The sequence below is a fragment of the Macrotis lagotis genome, unplaced genomic scaffold (genome assembly GCF_037893015.1).
Source record: "Macrotis lagotis isolate mMagLag1 unplaced genomic scaffold, bilby.v1.9.chrom.fasta BILBYCTG320, whole genome shotgun sequence".
Lineage (NCBI taxonomy): Eukaryota > Metazoa > Chordata > Mammalia > Peramelemorphia > Peramelidae > Macrotis > Macrotis lagotis.
Window position 1 is genome coordinate 121,334 of NW_027422227.1, and position 18,667 is coordinate 140,000.

At 36.6% G+C, this 18,667-nt stretch overlaps 1 protein-coding gene across 3 annotated transcripts in view; it reads right to left on the bottom strand.

Moving 5' to 3' along the window:
- Nucleotides 1-18,667, bottom strand: part of LOC141504134 (plasma membrane calcium-transporting ATPase 2-like) — a 105,924-nt gene that overhangs the window by 47,970 nt on the left and 39,287 nt on the right. The gene's annotated exons all lie outside the window — the stretch shown is intronic.

Here is an 18,667-nt window from a genome sequence, read left to right on the forward strand (position 1 = left end):
AACAGATAATCAAATATTCCTCTCAGAGAGGTTGAGCATCACAAAATCAGACCATATATTAGGTTGCAGTTATTATTTATTTTCCTTAAATGTTTATTATAAATGAATCTTATATACTTTCTAGAGGCTCTTTGCATCATTCTGATATTGGTTATTGCAGGTTCATAGAAATAAATCAGTGCTATTTTATATTGCTGCTGCTGCTGCTGTTGTTGTCACTTAGTCATGTCCAACACTATTTGACCTCATGAATTTTGTCCTTGGAGTTTTCTTGGCAAAAACACCAGAGTGGTTTGCCATTTCCTTCTTCAGTATGCTCCTGGCATCATTGGCACAGGATTTTTGACATTCATTTAAGACAACTCCACAAGAGAGACACTTTTTTATGAACAATGGTAACATAGAACATCAAACCAGCTTTTACCCAAGTTCCTCAAAAAGTGTTCTTTTCTGGTATTAGGTCTCCTTAAAATGATATTGCATATATATAATATTATAATATAAAATATTATATAATATCTATAAATAATATATATATACACAAACATATTTCATAATATCTAATTCAAAATTCATTAGGCATCTTTACTCTATTCCCAATAGTACAATTTTTACTATAGTAAATATAGTCTCTTCCAAAAGACTTATGGTAGTTTTAGGTTTTAATAATAAAATAATATAAAAATACTCATCTTTAAAAATTACATTTTTTCCTAGTTAAATATAAGGGCAATATTTTACATTCACTTTATAAAATTTGACTACCAAATTTTACCCCCTCCCTTCTTCCCTTAATTCTTCCCTCCATGAGATGAAACGCAACTTGATATATATGTTCATATATGTTCAATGAGGCAAAACATATTACCATATTAGTAATGTTGTAAATAAAAACACAGACCCAAAGGGGAAAAAAAAACAATGGAAAAATAAGGTGGAAAATATTATGCTTTCAGGTTGGCTAGGTGGTGTAGTGGATAAAGCACTGGCCTTGGAGTAACGAGTACCTGGGTTCAAATCCTGTCTCTGGGTTCAAATCCTGTCTCAGACACTTAATAATTACCTAGCTGTGTGGGCTTGGGCAAGCCACTTAACTCCATTTGCCTTGCAAAAAACCTAAACAAAATCATATGCTTTGATCTGCATTCAGATTCCATAAAGTTCTTTTTCTGGAGGTAATTAGTATTTTTTCATTACAAGTCCTTTGGCGTTGTCTTGCATTGTACTGCTGAGAATAAGTTGCAAAATCTCCAAGCTATTCAGACTTTTGGAACCCCTGTATAGAACCTCCTCCTGGAGTGCACAATCTAGAAGCGGCTGTATGAAACACAAACAATTCAATTCCAATACTTTGCCAAGTTTTGTTGAGTCTAGCCTCAAAATTTGTTTTCACCCTCTGGTCTATATTCATGCAACCACTAACCTCATCATCTCCAGTACTGTAAGAGTGTCTTAATTAGTTTCATGCCTTCCATTTGTTCCCTCTTCCAATCTATCCTTGACATAGTTCACAAAATAAGTCTTCCTATCTCTATATCACTCCTTTTCTCAAAAATCTTCAAGTTCCCTTTGGCATCTCTCTTACAAAACCTTTTCTCTAACAAAAGCCATTTGTTAATGCACACTTCCCCTTCACATTACCTTATATTTGCTCATCTATCTACATGCTATGCCCCACTGTTATTCAGTCATTTTAGTCATGTCCAACTCTTCATGACACCATCACCTACTCCAGCTTATTATACAGATAAGGAATTGAGACAAACAGGATTAAGTGACTTGCTCAGCTAACTAATAAGTATCTGGGGCCAGATTTGAGCTCAGGAGATAAGTCCTGACCTCAGGCTCAGAACTCTCTCTGCCACCTAGCTGCCTTATGTCCTCCTAGTAAAACGCAGTGTGACCATATAGAGTAGTTGATTAATGTTTGTTGAATGGAATAATACTAGGCATAATGAGTGCATAGGAAGAGTACTGAGTATCATGAAATATTTTAATATAAAATGGACTTAATTTCATTGCTTTTGTATTTACTCAAGTAAAAACTATAGGTACAGACTATTGTCAGTAGATGTCTAATATTGAAATAGATATTAAGGAATATATCTTAAGATGCAATATTTTATAGAGAGTTTGTAAAATGAAGAAAGAACAGTTTTCTAGTAAACCATCATATGAAAGATAAAGAATCCTTGAAAAATAAAGATTTCCACAGTAATTGAATGAGACTATAATTCCCTAAGCAACAAATATGAGAAACTGATTTTTAATCACAATGCTAAGTTGTGACTAATCCTTTAGACATCCTTTTATAAAAAGGGTCTTGTTTGAAAGTAGGGGGAAAAAGTACCTGTTTTGCTCATTTTACTACTTCTTCAATTGTTCTTTTTACTATATATGGCTCATGAGTAAGAGCTTCCAGCTTCTGATAGGCCCTTTCTTTATCCTCTCTGGCTTCTGGCTCAGTGTAATTTAATGTTGTTTTCAAATTGGACATCTTTTTAGATGCCTTCCCTTTAATTGTTTCAACCTTTTGAAAATATTTCTGGAGTTTGTCAGTGTTTTTGTCCTGAGGGGTAGGAAGAGAACAATTATTATTCGGGCATTAATATTTAAAAAGCAAATAAAAGTGGGGGAGGGGACAAATTTCTTATTATTTACTAATAGCAAGGCTCTGAGCTAAGTACTTTGAAATAATCATCTCATGTAGAAATGCAAATTAAAGCAACTATGAGGAACGACCTCACAATCAAATTGACTAAAATGACAAAAAAGGGAAAATGATCAATGTTGGATAAGTTGTAGGAAGATTAGGACATTAATGCCCTGTTGGAGGAGTTGTAAACTAATCCATTCATTCCAAAGAGAAATATGGAATTATGCCCAAAGAACAATAAAACTGATCATAATGGTCCCTCTCTCCTATCTTGAGAGGTGTGCCATTTTGTAAAGCTCTCTTTCTCTCTTTCTCTGTCTCTCTCTCTGTCTCTCTGTCTTTCTGTCTCTCTCTCTGTCTCTCTGTCTCTCTCTCTCTCTCTCTCTCTCTCTCTCTCTCTCTCTCTCTCTCTCTCTCTCTCTCTGTTTTTTGCAAGGCAATGGGGTTAAGTGGCTTGCCCAAGGCCACACAGCTAGGTAATTATTAAGTATCTGAGGCTCAATCTGAACTCAGGTACTCCTGACTCCAGGGCTGGTGCTCTATCCACTGTGCCACCTAGTTGCCACAAGTTATCTTAATAAAAAAAAAAAAAAACAATTATAATCGCTTTGGATGAAGTAAGTATTCATGAGTCATTTATAACAATTTGGGGGCTCGCCCTCAATATTAACGTAAATCTCTTTATCCGATAATTTCCAGGAAGAACATATGACAAGAATGCCGGCAAATGGCTTGATTTCAAGCCCACTTTCTTAGTATTCTCTGCTGGGGAAATATCTCAAGGTATTCCTGGGAAGATTGGCCTCGAGTTGAGAGTGATTAAAATGTCTGGGGGGTAGAAGTGACATAAAGGAGTGATTGCAAGGGTGGCATCAGTGGCCAGAACCACCTTGGACTGGCTGAGAAGACCTCCAGGTGAGAGATTTAAGCTGAAGGAGAGTCAAGAGAATAATAGGGTGCCCTGAAGGAGGGGTATTTGGGTTCCCTCTCCAGGAATTTCCCCAAAATCTTAAAGGGGGAAGGTTGCCTCCACACTTGAAAAGCAAGGGAGCCACTGGCTGGTAGTTGGAAGCCAAGGAAGGAAGCAGATTGAATCCAAATGCTGTGTGAGTGATTTTGAACATTCCAGAGGGAGTATATGCATTTATTCTCTTTCCTGTCTTATGTAATTATCTGTGTTAGGTATTTCTGGGTCTGGGGACTCTGTCTAAGTTTTAAACTGGGAGAGCTGTTTCAGAAGGTAGGGCAGGGGGAAGTAAGTCTGCAGTGTCCCCCTCTGGAGCTCAGCCCATCCCTCACTGAGGTGGCAGCTGTGCTGGTGCATTGAGTTAAAGAGAAAAAACTTGTTTGGGGACAGTTTAGAAGACACAATTAACTTTTAAGGGAAAGATTGAGAAGTTATAGAAGGGAAGATTTCTTATTCTTATGACTGTCGGGAACAAATTCCATATTTTATCCCTGGGTTGGGGAAGGGGGTGGTAGACTGAAGGCAAGGCAGTCTTGATCCCATCTGCAATCTTGTTAAGACCTGAACTCTAAACTAAATCAGGCCGAGGTGTGCCTCACCCAGCCATGGGGGTGGGCAAGAGACATCAAGTACTGAAGCCTTAAAAGGAAAGAGACCCCACCACAGACAAGATATGTGATTGGGAAAGGAAGAAAATATAAAATCCATGGGTTAGGAGTCACATTTATAGAAAGAACATCATATTTAATGAATGTCTCTGCTCTGGTTATAAGGCCTAAGAGTGATAACTCTCACCATGTTTCTGAACTGGAGTGTTGGTCATCACTGTGAGGGTTTAAAAGAAGTTTTGTTACATTCCGAAAAAATTTGTACAGAATGGGAGGAATTAAATAATAACCTAGATTGATAAAGTGGTTTTGGATTTTAAACTGTATTGAAACACCTTTGTGTTAAAGGAAAGTGGTATTAGCTTAACTAAAAAAAATATTTGTAAGTATGTGTTTGTGTATGTATATGTATACATACACACACACATAACACTAAGAAGAAAACCTATGTTATGTATATTTACTGATTTCTTTTGGGACAAAACTAGTTCATTTTAATGCTAAACCTAATGCTAACAATTACATTTTTATTTTGTATGGAGCTTTTGTAATGTGAATGGTGGAATCTATGTATAAAGTACTCGAAAGATTTTATCAAACTAAACTGTTAGAAGTTTAGTTGTAAGTGCATTGAGGTTTTAAATGTATCATATGTATGAGATTGGATCCTTAGAGGATCTGGGAAAAGAGGTCTGGAAGACAAAAGTATAAAGATACTAGGGTAAACATATTGCTCTTGTTCTAAGGGAAATGTGATGTTTAAATAAGAATTTTATATTTGATGTAAATTAACAATGTATGTTCAATTTTAAAGAAGTTAAGAATGTGAACCTTTCTCTTGGTAACTGCAGACAGCTGATGTGGGGGCTCTGAACAAATAGCAGTTGTGTAGTCCCCACTGTCAGGTAATGTATTGATGAGTAAGGTGTATTTCTCAATTATGTCATGTTCTTTTGTAACTGCAAAAGGATTATATATGCAATGTTTAGTTAGCTCTTGTGAATATATGATATTTAAATACTGCATTGTTATAACCTGGGATTAACATGTGATTGTCCTTCAAGGGCAATAAGGAAAATATCAAAAATTATGACCCCTTCTGGGATAGCTCTGTGGGTTCATGAATAACGTACTAATGGAAGGATTGCTTGTACAAGGTAGTAATTTGTGTGGTATTCTTACTGTTGTTTTATTATATTGGTATTAATAATACATGTTGCAAATTTAAAGTCCCTTAGATGTTCTAATGGTTTTAAAGAATTCTGAAAAGTAATTTTGTTTGTTGGGGGCAGCAGGGTGGTACAGTGAACAGAGCATTGGTCCTGGAGAGAGGAGGACCTGAGTTAAAATTAGACATCATATACTTAATGATTACCTAGATGTGTGACCTTGTGCAAAGCATTTAACTGCAGTTGCCTTGCCAAAACAAAAATAGTAATTTGTATGTTAAGGATGGCTAGTAGCTAAACAAATTTACGTATAGAAGTTTCTAGCTATATTTAAATGTGAATTGTAAATGAGGCCTGTATGACCAGTCATAGTTAGAATACCAGGTTTTAGCAAAGACCCAAGAAGAACATTCAGAGCTTTAGGGAGAGGTTTCATTGACTGGGACCACATTCAGGCTATAATAGGACTTTGTGAATTGTATTCAATGGAAGTTCTAATTGGGTAAAACAACTATTTTTAGATCACAGGACTTTTAAACAATTATCTCTTTTTAGATCAGATACCAGGATGGTCAGCAAAAGGAAATGCTACTGGGTCAATGTCATGTTCTTGGAGTCAAGGAAGCCAATGGGCTAAAGATGCCAGAGATAGAGATATGTAGTCAAGGGAGTAGCTTCTCAGTATAGCCTGAAATTGGACCCTTTTGACTTGATTTCTCCAAAATGACATTTGGATAATGTCTTATCTGGAAGAATAAATCAGACCTAAGGCATTAAACTACCCACATGACCTCTGCTGGACTCTGACATTAAATACTTATATCTATAAAGGTAGTTTCCTTTAGTGTCCTGGATCTTTATAAAGTTACTAAGCAAATCAGAAAAAAAATAAGTTTTAGGTGAATTGACTCTAATAGCCAGAGATAGGTTAGCTGTGTGCTCTCACCCCTGCTTTCAGCTACATGTTAAGATAGGAATTAAGTTTCCTTAATTTTTATTTAGAGGAGATATTTAGGAAAGAAGAAGAATGGGAAATTCTTAGGATAATTTTGAAGATCTAGTTTAAGGAAAGGAATGTGAGTCAGATAAATACACCCAGGAAAAGGAAAATATGGGAATTTTTTTTGGAAAAAAATCATTTTGCTTAAGGATGTTTGAGTCATTACTGTAATGAGAGCAAAGGTTTGGAATGATTGTTGAATGTATATGTTACAAGCTTTAGGCGATATGATAGTTCTCATTGGGAGTTTGCTCATGTAGTAAAATACTTAAGGAAGCTTATTGTGTTAAAGTGAAGTATGTGTGACAATATGGCAGTAAGGCAAAATGTAAATTGTAATAACCTCCAGAATCTCCATGTCTTGTGATGAAAACATGTGTTTTTATCTGAATAAAATATTAAGCACTTTTCTTTAACAGAAGACAAGGTCTCAACAAGTCCCTTGAGTTGGAGAGGACCTTTTCTGAACACATTCTGAAGATGCAGAAGGACTTTGGATATCTCCAGGGGAGAAGGAGAGAAGAGGAGAGGAGAGGAGAGGAGAGGAGAGGAGAGGAGAGGAGAGGAGAGGAGAGAAGAGAAGAGGCGGGGAGAGGATAGGAGAGGAGGGAGAGGAGAGGAGAGAAGAGAAGGAAAGATAATGGGCCAATTCATCTCCACTATCTCTCACCTACGTATACATTGTGTAGTCAGTATACAGTCTATACCTGTAATTTCCCCTTGATTCTAGAAGTGTGTCACCTCTTCCTTATGGAAAGGAGGAAGAGAGGCAAGGTGAAGATGTTCTTCATTGAGAGAAAAGGAGGGAGATGATTGGGTGGCCAGATTATATCCTACATTATATCCTATCTAGGGAGAGTCCTATCTCTGATTTAGAGAATGGGGTATTAGAAATGGTGGGAGGAGAATCTAGCCAACAGAAGTCAATGCCCACTCTTTTGGTGTGGCTAACTGTTGGACTCACAGTAGCCCACAGCTGTTTGAGAATTGGCCTTGGGTGCCAGTTCCCCTTGGATCCAGTCTAGTTTCTAAGTTGCTGGTCAGAGGTGAACTGTGGCTCAGGATTCTGATCCAGAGGAGAGAGACACCAATGGCATATGACCGAGTCAGTTCAGGGTGACTATTGTTTATACCAGTCTGGCCAGGATATTTTCATGGGGTTTAGCAAATATCTGTGTACATGTCCAGAAGCAGGATACAAATGTTCTGGACTGTACAATTAAAGAGACAGGTGGACTGAGACTCATTTGAAATGTAATGATGGTACCCAGATACCTTGTAAAGATGATCAAACTGGGGGACTTGTTAAGGGAAACTTTGACCGTGAGTCAGTATGGACTTTCAAGGAAATGCAGAAATGCCCATTTGCAAGAAAAAATAATTTAAGAAACATCACTAGATATTAGTTATTCTTGGGCTTGGTCTAATGGCACAAAATCAAGGATTTATTCTGATCAATTTTTGGAGCCCAGAAGATCTATCTAAATACATTCATATAAAAACCAACCAGTGGATGGAAGGTACAGCAACTTTGGAAAAGTATATATTATCATGATGATTATACGGCATATTTAGGAGGGCCCCTTGGAAGTAAGGATGGAAAGGACTATCCATTTGTTGGAAACAGGAAAGCTATATTCCTGGAAGGTCTACCCGCACTAAAGGGACATTGTTGGATTTGTAGGAATATTGCTTACACTCATTTGTCAAAAGGGTTGGTTAGGAAGTTGTTATCTAGAATTAAAGGTCTAGTATCTGGGTATAGGATGGGAGTTGGGGCTATGCAACCCCACTTTATATCCTGATTATTTTCTTAACTATAGTAGAAAAATTACTAATTAGACATGAAAATATGAGTGTTTGGGTTCCACAAAAAAAGTAAAGGGAGGATTGTCAGTTTACATTACAAAGACTAGGGTCTGCCTATATTATTGCCTAGTGGCAAGTAATGAGTTAAGATAAAACATTTAGCCTGAATTTGCTCAAAAACAGCCCCATCTAGTCTTAGTCTTGACCTTCTCCTTTATGCATGCTGAAGGAGATCTAACAGTTCTTGCTCATTAGTATGATGATGGGGAGGGGGATGTATAGGAACCAATGTATCAATTAAATTTGTGACCCCAGCCTATGGCTGGTATGAAGGGGGCAGGAACAAAACCTTTCAAACTACATAATAGACCTTCCATTTCTGGAATTTCTTGCCCCTGTCTCCCATCTTGAGAGGTATGCCATTTTGTTAAGATATCTTAATTTAAAAAAACCAATAAAAAAGGTCATACCTTTAATTCAGCAGTACTAATAGTAGGCCTACATCCAGAAGAAGTCATAAAAAATGGTAAAAGTACCAGATATTCCAAAATACTCATAGCTCTTTTTGTAGAGGCAAAGAATTGAACATTGAGGGGATACCCATCAGTGCGGTAATGGCTGAGCAAGTTATGGTAAATGAATGTTATGGAGTAGTATTGTTCTATAAGAAAACATGAATGGCCAAACTCTAGAGAAGCATGGAAAGAATTATAGGAACTGATGCTAAGTGAAAGGAGCAGAACCAAGAGAACATTTTACAAATTAACAACATTATGAATTGATCAACTTTGATAGACAGAGCTCCACTCATCAGTTCAGAGCTAAGACAACAATGGGAGACTTGTTATGGAAAATACCATCCACATTCAGGCAACAAAAGCAAAAGAGAACAAAACACAACTACAGAATCTGAATGAACACTGTGTGCACCATTTAAAAATTTCTCTCATATTTTTCCTTCCTATTCCATGGTTTTCTTTCTTTTTCCCTCAGACCTAATTCCTCATACAGAAAATGACCAATGTTTTAAAGTTGTTAAATACAAATTACATGTACAATATTCACTTTAATGTTTGCTGTTAAGGGGTGGGGGTGGGAAGGGAGGATAAAAGAAAATTGTGTAACATAAATATGTATGTGGATGAATGTTGAAAAACTTTCATAACATGTAATTGGAAAAATAAAATCAGAATTCAAATAAAAATGTTCTCATTTGATTTTCACAGAAACCTTGGCAAAGTATATTTGAAAAATATTTCCCTTTTACCATTGAGTTGGAACTGAGGTTAGTTAGTGCCAGGGATCACACAGCTAGAAATTGTCTAAGGATGAATTAGAACTCAGGTTTCCCTTACTCCAGGGTCAGAGTTTTATCCATGGGTCCATCCTATTTGGGAGTGCAACTGACTTCATTCATTGGACAAATAACAAAAAAATAGTCATTGAATCTACCCTTAGTGAAAAAGAATATAGAGCATTGCTGTCTCATGACAAAAGTTCAATATAAAGCATAAAATGAGGTCCTGGTTTCAAGGAGCTTATAATCCATGCTAGCCACACATAGAGAAACCAGGGGGAAAATCTGACCAGGCTGTTGCCAGTAAACTGATCCATAAGTCTTTTAATAGCAGCCACTATTCATATAGAACTTTATATTTGTTATCCACTTTAAATCTCACAACAAAACTTATTAGGTAAGTCGAGTACAGGTCTGGCTGTGCCATTTTACAGATGATGGAATTGAGACATGAACCTTTCCAACAGTAATTCAAACACAATTCTGCTAATTCCAAGTCTAGACCTCTATGGATGGAGCTGCCTCTGAATTGAATGGCAATATTTGGCTTAATGTAGAAGTTGATTTGGGGGACCCTACAACTGAGATATTCAAGAGAGAACTTCCACAAAGAAAAACAATAATTTGAAAATTTTCATTGAATTAAGAAATGAAAGTGAACTTGTTTGCTTAAATAATATAGAGACTTTGAAACCATGAACGAGACAAAGACCCTGCTTGAAATTTTGAAATAACTTCACTTACTTTGAGGTAGTTTACTCTTGTTAAATGGGTTTTCATGTTTTGATTTGACACTTTCATGTCACTGAGATCTTTTTGAAATTTATACATCTTTTCTTCCAGGCTTAGAGTTGCCGTGTTTGGTAAGCTCTTTTCAACTGCCAACAGAATCTGTTGTCTTTTTTCTTTCTCTAGCTACAGGAACTCCTTCTCCAACTCTTCTGTCTGCAAAGGTTTCACTTTGTTCTTTTCCCTTTGAATTTCTCCCTACATCAACAGAGGAACTACTCTTGAAATAATTAATGATTTTGGGGGTTACCTATGCTGGAGCTCCAGGTGATTAAGTAAGTCAATTTTTTAAATCAAAGTTAAATTCATTAACAAATAGAAGGAAAGTATGTAAGGTACTAGAGAAGGAATAAAATGACCTGGAGTTTGAGTCCCAGATTTCTACCTTAGACTCAGTTTCCTTAACACTGAAATGGAAATCAGAATCCTTGTACTCCCTAGCCCAAAGGGTTATTATGCTGATCAAATCAAACATGTATATTAAGTGCTTTTTAATAGGAAAGTCATAGTTCTATCTAAGCCATAACTTCTTGTTGTTGATGTTTTGGAGTCCATTTATCAAAACTTATCTAAATATTGGTATCGACGTCTGGCCATCGGAGAGAAGACAGGCACAGTTCTAAAGTATCCTGATCTCTTCCCCATCTATCACATGAAACAAACCTCTTAAAAGAAACCCAAACCAGGAAACACAGAAAGAAAAGCCAGGAGAGGAAAGTCTACCTCAGGATTTGTCTCCCGCAGCAGCCTTGGCTGAGTACTGGCGGATGAGTCTGGGCCCTGAGGGAAGATCAGCCTGGGATCAGCCAGATTAAAAGCTGAATTGGAACCAGGAGTCTGAGGGCCTGAGAGCCGGACCTGCTGGATCAGTGGTAGGGCTGTACGAAGGGGGCTTGGGTCTGCAGGGAAGCAGAAGCGCTGGTGTTGGTGCTGTCCCCCTGGACCTTGGGGAAGGGGCTGCAGGGAGAGATCTGGTGCAGTAGAGCAGTGGACGCCATCCCTGGGCTCCTCAGGTCTGAGAAACTCTAAGTCCACGCTTCCATTGCACAGAGGCCTCCTCCCAAACAAATGCAAACTACTTCTGCTTCAGGCCCAGGTGTGTGAGCAGAAGAACCAGCCTAGCTGGGGAATGACCTCAGGTCAGGGAAAAGCCCACCATTGGTTGAAGGCAAAAGAATTCAATAGCTCCAATTTCTCCCTTCCAGCAAAGGGAGAAGGCCTCAATCAAGGTCACAGACACTCCAGAGAAAGCAACTAGCACCTCCTACTTCACTCAGTGAGTAAAGCCTTTAGTGATCTCAAGGCCCTGTGAACCAGCTGCTCCCCAACTCAGGTCTTAGCAAAATGAAGAAGGGTCATCGGAAAGGTCGATCCATAGAAAAATCCCTGGAATGGAAAGAGCCCAACTCAGAGAGACATGGAACCTCTGAGGAGAATACAAGCTGGTCTCCAGCACAGAAGGACTTCCTTGAAGAAATAAGGAAGGAGCTTAAAAATGTGGGAGTGACAATTAATACCTTGCAACAAGAAAACAAAACCTTAGAAAGTACAATTGGACAAACACAAAAGGAGAATAAATCTCTCAGATCCTCAAATGAGCAAATGCAAAAAGAAATTAATTCTCTCAAAACCTCAATTGGTCAAATGGAAAGCTCTTTTTAAAGTAGAATTGACCAATTGGAAAAGGAGTTGCAAAAGGCTAATGAAGAAAACTCCTCCCCCAAACAAAGAATGGAATCTACAGAAACTGACTCCATGAGACAGCAAGAGTCAGTTAAACAAAATCAAAAAATAGAAAAAAATAGAAGCAAATGTAAAATAGCTCATCAACAAAACCACTGACCTCGAGAATAGATCGAGGAGGGGCAACCTGAAAATTGTAGGACTTCCTTAATTCATTAAAGAGAAAAAAAGCCTGGACTTAATATTACAGGATCTAGTGATGGAAAACTGCCCTGATATCATGGAATCAGAGGGCAAAGTAGTTATTGAAAGAGTACATCGATCCCCACCAGAAAAAATCCTAAAATGAAAACACCAAGGAATGTTGTGGCCAAACTCCGGAACTATCAGATAAAAGAGAAAATCCTGCAAGCAACTAGAAGGAATCAATTTAAATATCAAAGAGCCACAGTAAGTATCACACAGCACCTGGCTGCATCAACATTAAGGGATCGAAGGGCCTGGAATGAGATATTTCAAAGAGCAAGGGAGCTTGGAATGCGGCCAAGAATCTAATTCGCTGCAAAGCTGAGACTTCTCTTCCAGGGAAAAAGATGGACATTTAACGAAATGGAAGAATTCCAAAAATTTCTGATGAAAAGACCAGAGCTAAACAGAAAATTTGGATATCAAACAGGAGCTTCAAGAGACACAGGAAAAGGTAAAAAAAAAGGGGGGGGGGCGGTAAAAGGAAAAAAATGCAATCCAGTAAGTTGTAACTGGCTATATTCCAGTATGGAAGGGGGGGGGGGCAAGAAACTCTCATAAATTCTGAGAAATGTAACTCTAACAGAGAGAATACACCTATCCAGAAATGATGGACATCCATGACCTAGCCATGAGACTACTATCTAATGGGATGTAACTGGCTTTAACCCCACTTGGGAGAAAGACTCTAATAACTCCCAGAAATTTTGACTCTATTCAATAGAATATACTGAACTAGAAGGACAGAAACTCAGAATTTTCTATGACCTAGATAGAATGATCTAAAAAAAATACACTACCTCCCTAAAAAGGGGGACAGGAAAGAGAGGGGAGGAGGGAGGGATTGAATGGGACAAATCTCATTACACTAAGAGGTACAAAAAACCTATGGTAATGCAGGGGAAGAAGGGAACAGAGGAGAAACACCTGAATCTTCTTATCATCAGACTTGGCTTAAAGTCAACCTACAAATACTTAGTTAACTTATAAAACATGTAACCATTCAAGTATTAAAAAGGGAAAAGGGGAGGGGGATGGAGAAAGGGAGGGAGAATGGAGGAAATAAGGGGAAATGAAAAAAGGAAGGGAAGGGAAAAGGGAAAAGGGGAAAGGGGAAAGAAAGGGGAGGGTGTGATATAGGAGGGCAAACACAAGGGGGTGTTATTCAAAAACAAAATACTGGGGAATATGGATAAAAGGGGGGAAAAGGGGGAAAATACAAACAGAGGGAAGATAGCATAGAGGGCAATAAATAATTATTAATCATAACCTTGAATGTGAATGGCATGAACTCTCCCTTAAAATGTAAGCAAGTAGCAGAGTGGATTAAAAACCAGAATCCTACAATATGCTGCTTAAAAGAAACTCATTTGAAGCAGAGAGATACATATAGAGTAAAGGTAAAAGCTTGGAGCAAAATATATTTTGCTTCAGCTGAAGTAAAAATACCAGGGGTAGCAATCATTATCTCAGACAAAGCAGAAACAAAAATAGCGTTAAAGAGATAAGGAAGGAAACTTTATCCTTCTAAGAGGTACCATAGACAATATAGTCATTTCAATATTGAATACATATGCACCCAATGGGACAGCACCCAAATTCTTAGAGGAGAAGCTGAAAGAACTACAGGAAGACATAGACAGCAAAACACTACTAGTTGAAGAACTCAACCTCCCGCTATCAGATCTAGATAAAACAAATCATAAAACAAACAAGAAAGAAATTAGTGAGGCAAATAGATTGTTAGAAAAATTAGATATGGTAGACTTATGGAGACAACTGAATGGGGATAGAAAGGAATATACCTTTTTCTCTGCAGTACATGGAACTTATACAAAAATTGACCATGTACTAGGACATAAAAACCTAAGGATCAACTGCAGAAAGGCAGAAATAGTGAATCCATCTTTCTCAGATCACAAAGCAATAAAAGTCATATGCAATACTGGGCCAAGGAGATATAGACCCAGAGCAAATTGGATACTGAATAACCTCATTTTAAAAATGAGACGGCAAAAAAACAAATTATAGAAAGAACCATTTTATCCTAGATAATGATAATAATGAAACAACATACCAAAACCTATGGGATTCATTCAAAGCAACTCTCAAGGGATATATTATAGCTCTAAATGCTTATATGAATAAATTGGAGAAAAAGGAAATCAATGAACTAAACATGCAACTAAAAAAATTAAAGAAAGAACAAATCAAAAATCCCCAATTAAGTATCAAATTAGAAATTCTAAAAATTAAAGGAGAAATTAATAAAATAAAAAAACAAAAAACTTTTGAATTAATAAATAAAAGCAGAAGTTGGTATTATGAAAAAACCAATAAAATTGATAAATCTCTGGTTAATTTGATTAAACAAAAGGAAAGAAGAAAACCAAATTGCTAGTATCATAAATGAAAAAGGTGAACTCACCACCATTGAGGAGGCAATTAAAGTAATAATTTGAAATTATTTTGCCCAACTCTATGCCAATAAATTTGATAATCTAAGGTTGCCCAGGTTAAATGAAGAAGAGATTAAATACCTAAACTACCTTTCTCAGAAAAAGAAATTCAACAAGCCATTACTGAACTCCCTAATAAAAAAAGCTCCAGGGCCTGTAGGATTCACAAGTGAATTCTACCAAACATTTAAGGAATAATTGGGTCCAATCCTATATAAACTCTTTGGAAAAATAGGGAAAGATGGAACTCTGCCTAACTCTTTCTATGAAAACAATATGGTACTGTTACCTAAACCAGGAAGTGTTAAAAGAGAGAAAGAAAATTATAGACCTATCTCTCTGATGAATATAGATGCAAAAATCCTAAATAAAATCTTAGCAAAATGATTACAAGTGATCACTAGGATAATACATTATGATCAAGTAAGACCTATTCCAGGAATAAGTTCAATATTAGGAAAACTTATAAGTTTGTTGTTTATATAATTGAGTATACTATCAGAAATTATATGATCATATCAATAGATGCTGAAAAAGCTTTTGACAAAATTCATCATCCATTCCTACTAAACACTAGAGAGTGTAGGAATAAATGGACTGTTCCTTAAAATAATTAGCAGTATTTATCTGAAACCATGAACAAACATTATATTCAATGGGGAGAGGCTAGAGGCATTCCCAATAAGATCAGGGGTGAAAAAGGGTGCCCATTATCACCACTACTATTCAATAATGTATTAGAAATGCTAGCATCAGCAATTAGAGAAGAAAAAGAAATTAAAGGAATTAGAATTGGGAAGGAAGAGACAAAACTCTCACTCTTTGCAGATGACATGATGGTCTATCTAGAGAGTCCCAAGAAATCATCTAAAAAACTACTGGAAACAATTAGCAATTTTAGCAAAGTTGCAGGTTATAAAATAAACCCTCATAAATCCTCAACTTTTCTATATATGTCTAGCAAGAAACAGCAGGAAGACCTAGAAAGGGAAATCCCGATCAAAGTAACCTATTTGCCAAGACAGACTCAGAATCTTTTTGAAAACAATTATAAAACACTTCTCACACAAATTGAATTAGACTTAAATAACTGGGCAAATATCAACAGCTCATGGATAGGTAGAGCTAATATAATAAAAATGACAATTCTACCAAAACTAAACTATCTGTTTAGTGCCCTACCAATCAAAATTCCAAAAAATTACTTTAACGAGTTAGAAAAAATTGTAAGTAAATTCATATGGAGAAATAAAAAGTCAAAAATTGCCAGGAGCTTAATGTAAAAAAGTGCAAAAGAAGGGGGCTTAGCCCTACCAGATCTAAAATTATAAAGCATCAGTCATAAAAACTGTTTGGTATTGGCTAAGAAATAGAGTGGTGGACCAGTGGAATAGACTAGGTATAAAAGCAGGAGATGATTATAGTAATCTGCTGTTTGATAAACCCAAAGAGTCTGGCCATTGGGATAAAAACTCCCTCTTTGGTAAAAATTGCTGGGAAAATTGGAAGTTAGTATGGAAGAAACTTAGATTAGACCAACACCTCACACTCTTTACCAGGATAATTTCCAAATGGTTACAGGACATAGACATAAAAAACAATGCTATAAGAAAATTAGAAGATCAAGGACTAGTCTACCTGTCAGATCTATGGAAAGAGGAACAGTTTATGACTAAGGAAGAGTTGGAGAACATCACCAAAAACCAATTAGATGATTTCGATTACATTAAATTAAAAAGCTTTTGCACAGATAAAACCAATGTAACTAAGATCAAAAGAAATGTAGTCAATTGGGAAACAATCTTTACAACCAATGATTCTGACAAAGGTCTCATTTCTAAAATATACAGAGAACTGAGTCATATTTTTAAAACAAAAACCCATTCCCCAATTGACAAACAGTCAAAAGGATATGCAAAGGCAATTTACAGATGAGGAGATCAAAGTAATCCATAGCCATATGAAAAAATGCTCTAAATCATTTATTGAGAAATACAAATTAAAGCTTCCCTGAGGTACCACCTCACACCTCTCAGATTGGCCAGTATGACCAGGAAGGATAATGATCATTGTTGGAAGGGATGTGGGAAATCTGTTAAACTATTACACTGTTGTTGGAGCTGTGAACTCATTCAAACCTTCTGGAGAGCTATTTGGAACTATGCCCAAAGGGCATCAAAAATGTACATACCCTTTGACCCAGCAATACCACTACTGGGTCTATAACAAAATATTTATAGCAGCCCTGTTTGTGGTGGCAAAGCATTGGAAATCAAGTAAATGTCCTTCAATTGGCAAATGGCTTAGCAAAGTGTGGTGTGTGTATGTCGTGGAACACTGTTGTGCTACTAGAAACCAGGAGGGATGGGATTTCAGGAAAACCTGGAGGGATTTGCATGAACTGATGCTGAGTGAGATGAGCAGAACCAGAAAAACACTGTACACCCTAACAGCAACATGGGAGTGATGTTCATGCTTGAAGGACTTGCTCATTCCATCAGTGCAACAATTGGGAACAATTTTGGGCTGTCTGCAATTGAGAGCGCCATCTGTATCCAGATAAGGAGCTGTGGAGTTTGAACAAAGTGCAAGGACTATTCCCTTCAATTTAGAAAAAAATAGGTTATTGTCTGATCTTGTTACCTCTTAGACTTCTCTTTAAGGATATGATTTCTCTCTTATCACACCCAATTTGGATCAAGGTACAACATGGAAACAATGTAAAGACTGACAGAGTGAATTCTGTGGAGGGGAGGGGGAGGGAAGTAAGATTGGGGGAAAATATAAAACTCAAATAATATCTTTAATAAAAATAAATTTAAATTAAAACAAAATAAAAAGTAGATAATAATATCAGTAAAGCAGACAAAATAGATATGAATCATATATAATTAAGAATAGTTGTCCTGTGAAAAATATAATGACATAGACACCTAGTGCAACAGTCCCCTATTTGATACTCAACTAGACCTGTGATGTCATTGAATCAGAACTTCCTTCCAATAGTGTAGATCACAGATACTATCATCTTATCCTGTTTTTTTCTTGTCCTTGTCCTCCAGTCCCTTTCCAATTAGAGTCTATCGAATAGATAGGTTATATTTATTACTTTTCTAACATTGTGCTGGTACATGTCAACTCTTATCATGTGACCCTAATTATCTTCTCTTTATGGTTTTCCTGGATGACATCTTTTTTTTTTCTGGTTTCGCTTAGAAGTCTCTCATTGGTTATTTGTTGAAACTGCCTTACTTTTTTGGCTGGTAAGTTGGTAATGTAAATAGACTGCTGGGTATGGAGTCAAGAAGATCTGAGTTCAAATTTGACCTCAGACACTTATTAGCTGTGTGACACAGGCCAAGTCACTTCACCCTTTTTAACTCAGTTTCCTCTTCTGTAAAATGAGGTGGAGAAGGAAATGGCAAATCACTTCAATATTTTTGCAAAGAAAACCTTAAATGGGCTCAGAAACATGACAGAAAAACCTTTTCATCATGACAGGGGTGAGTCAAGTTTTCCATTATCATCATAACTATTTAATATTTGCACTCTTAATGCTAATTATAGCAATAAGAAAAGAAAAAAAGAAGAAATAGTATATGCAATGAGGAAATAGCTCTGTGATTCTTTTTTAGATGCTATGATGACTTGTTCAGAGAATTCTAGCGAGAAAACAAAAAAATATGAAAAATTAACAACTTCAGTAAATTTGCAGGACTTAATAAACCCTCACAAATCATTAGCATTTTGGGTATTATCTTATGATTCCACAAGACAAGATAAATTATACTTAAAATAACTACCAACAATTAAAAATATTTGTATGTCTATCTATCAGGATACACACAGGATACCTATTATTAGATTTAAAAGTACTCTTTGCATGTTTTTTCCCTTTTTGTTCTGATTCTTTTTTCATAATATAACTAGAATGGAAATATATTTAACATGATAGTACATCTAAAACATATATCAGATTGCTTG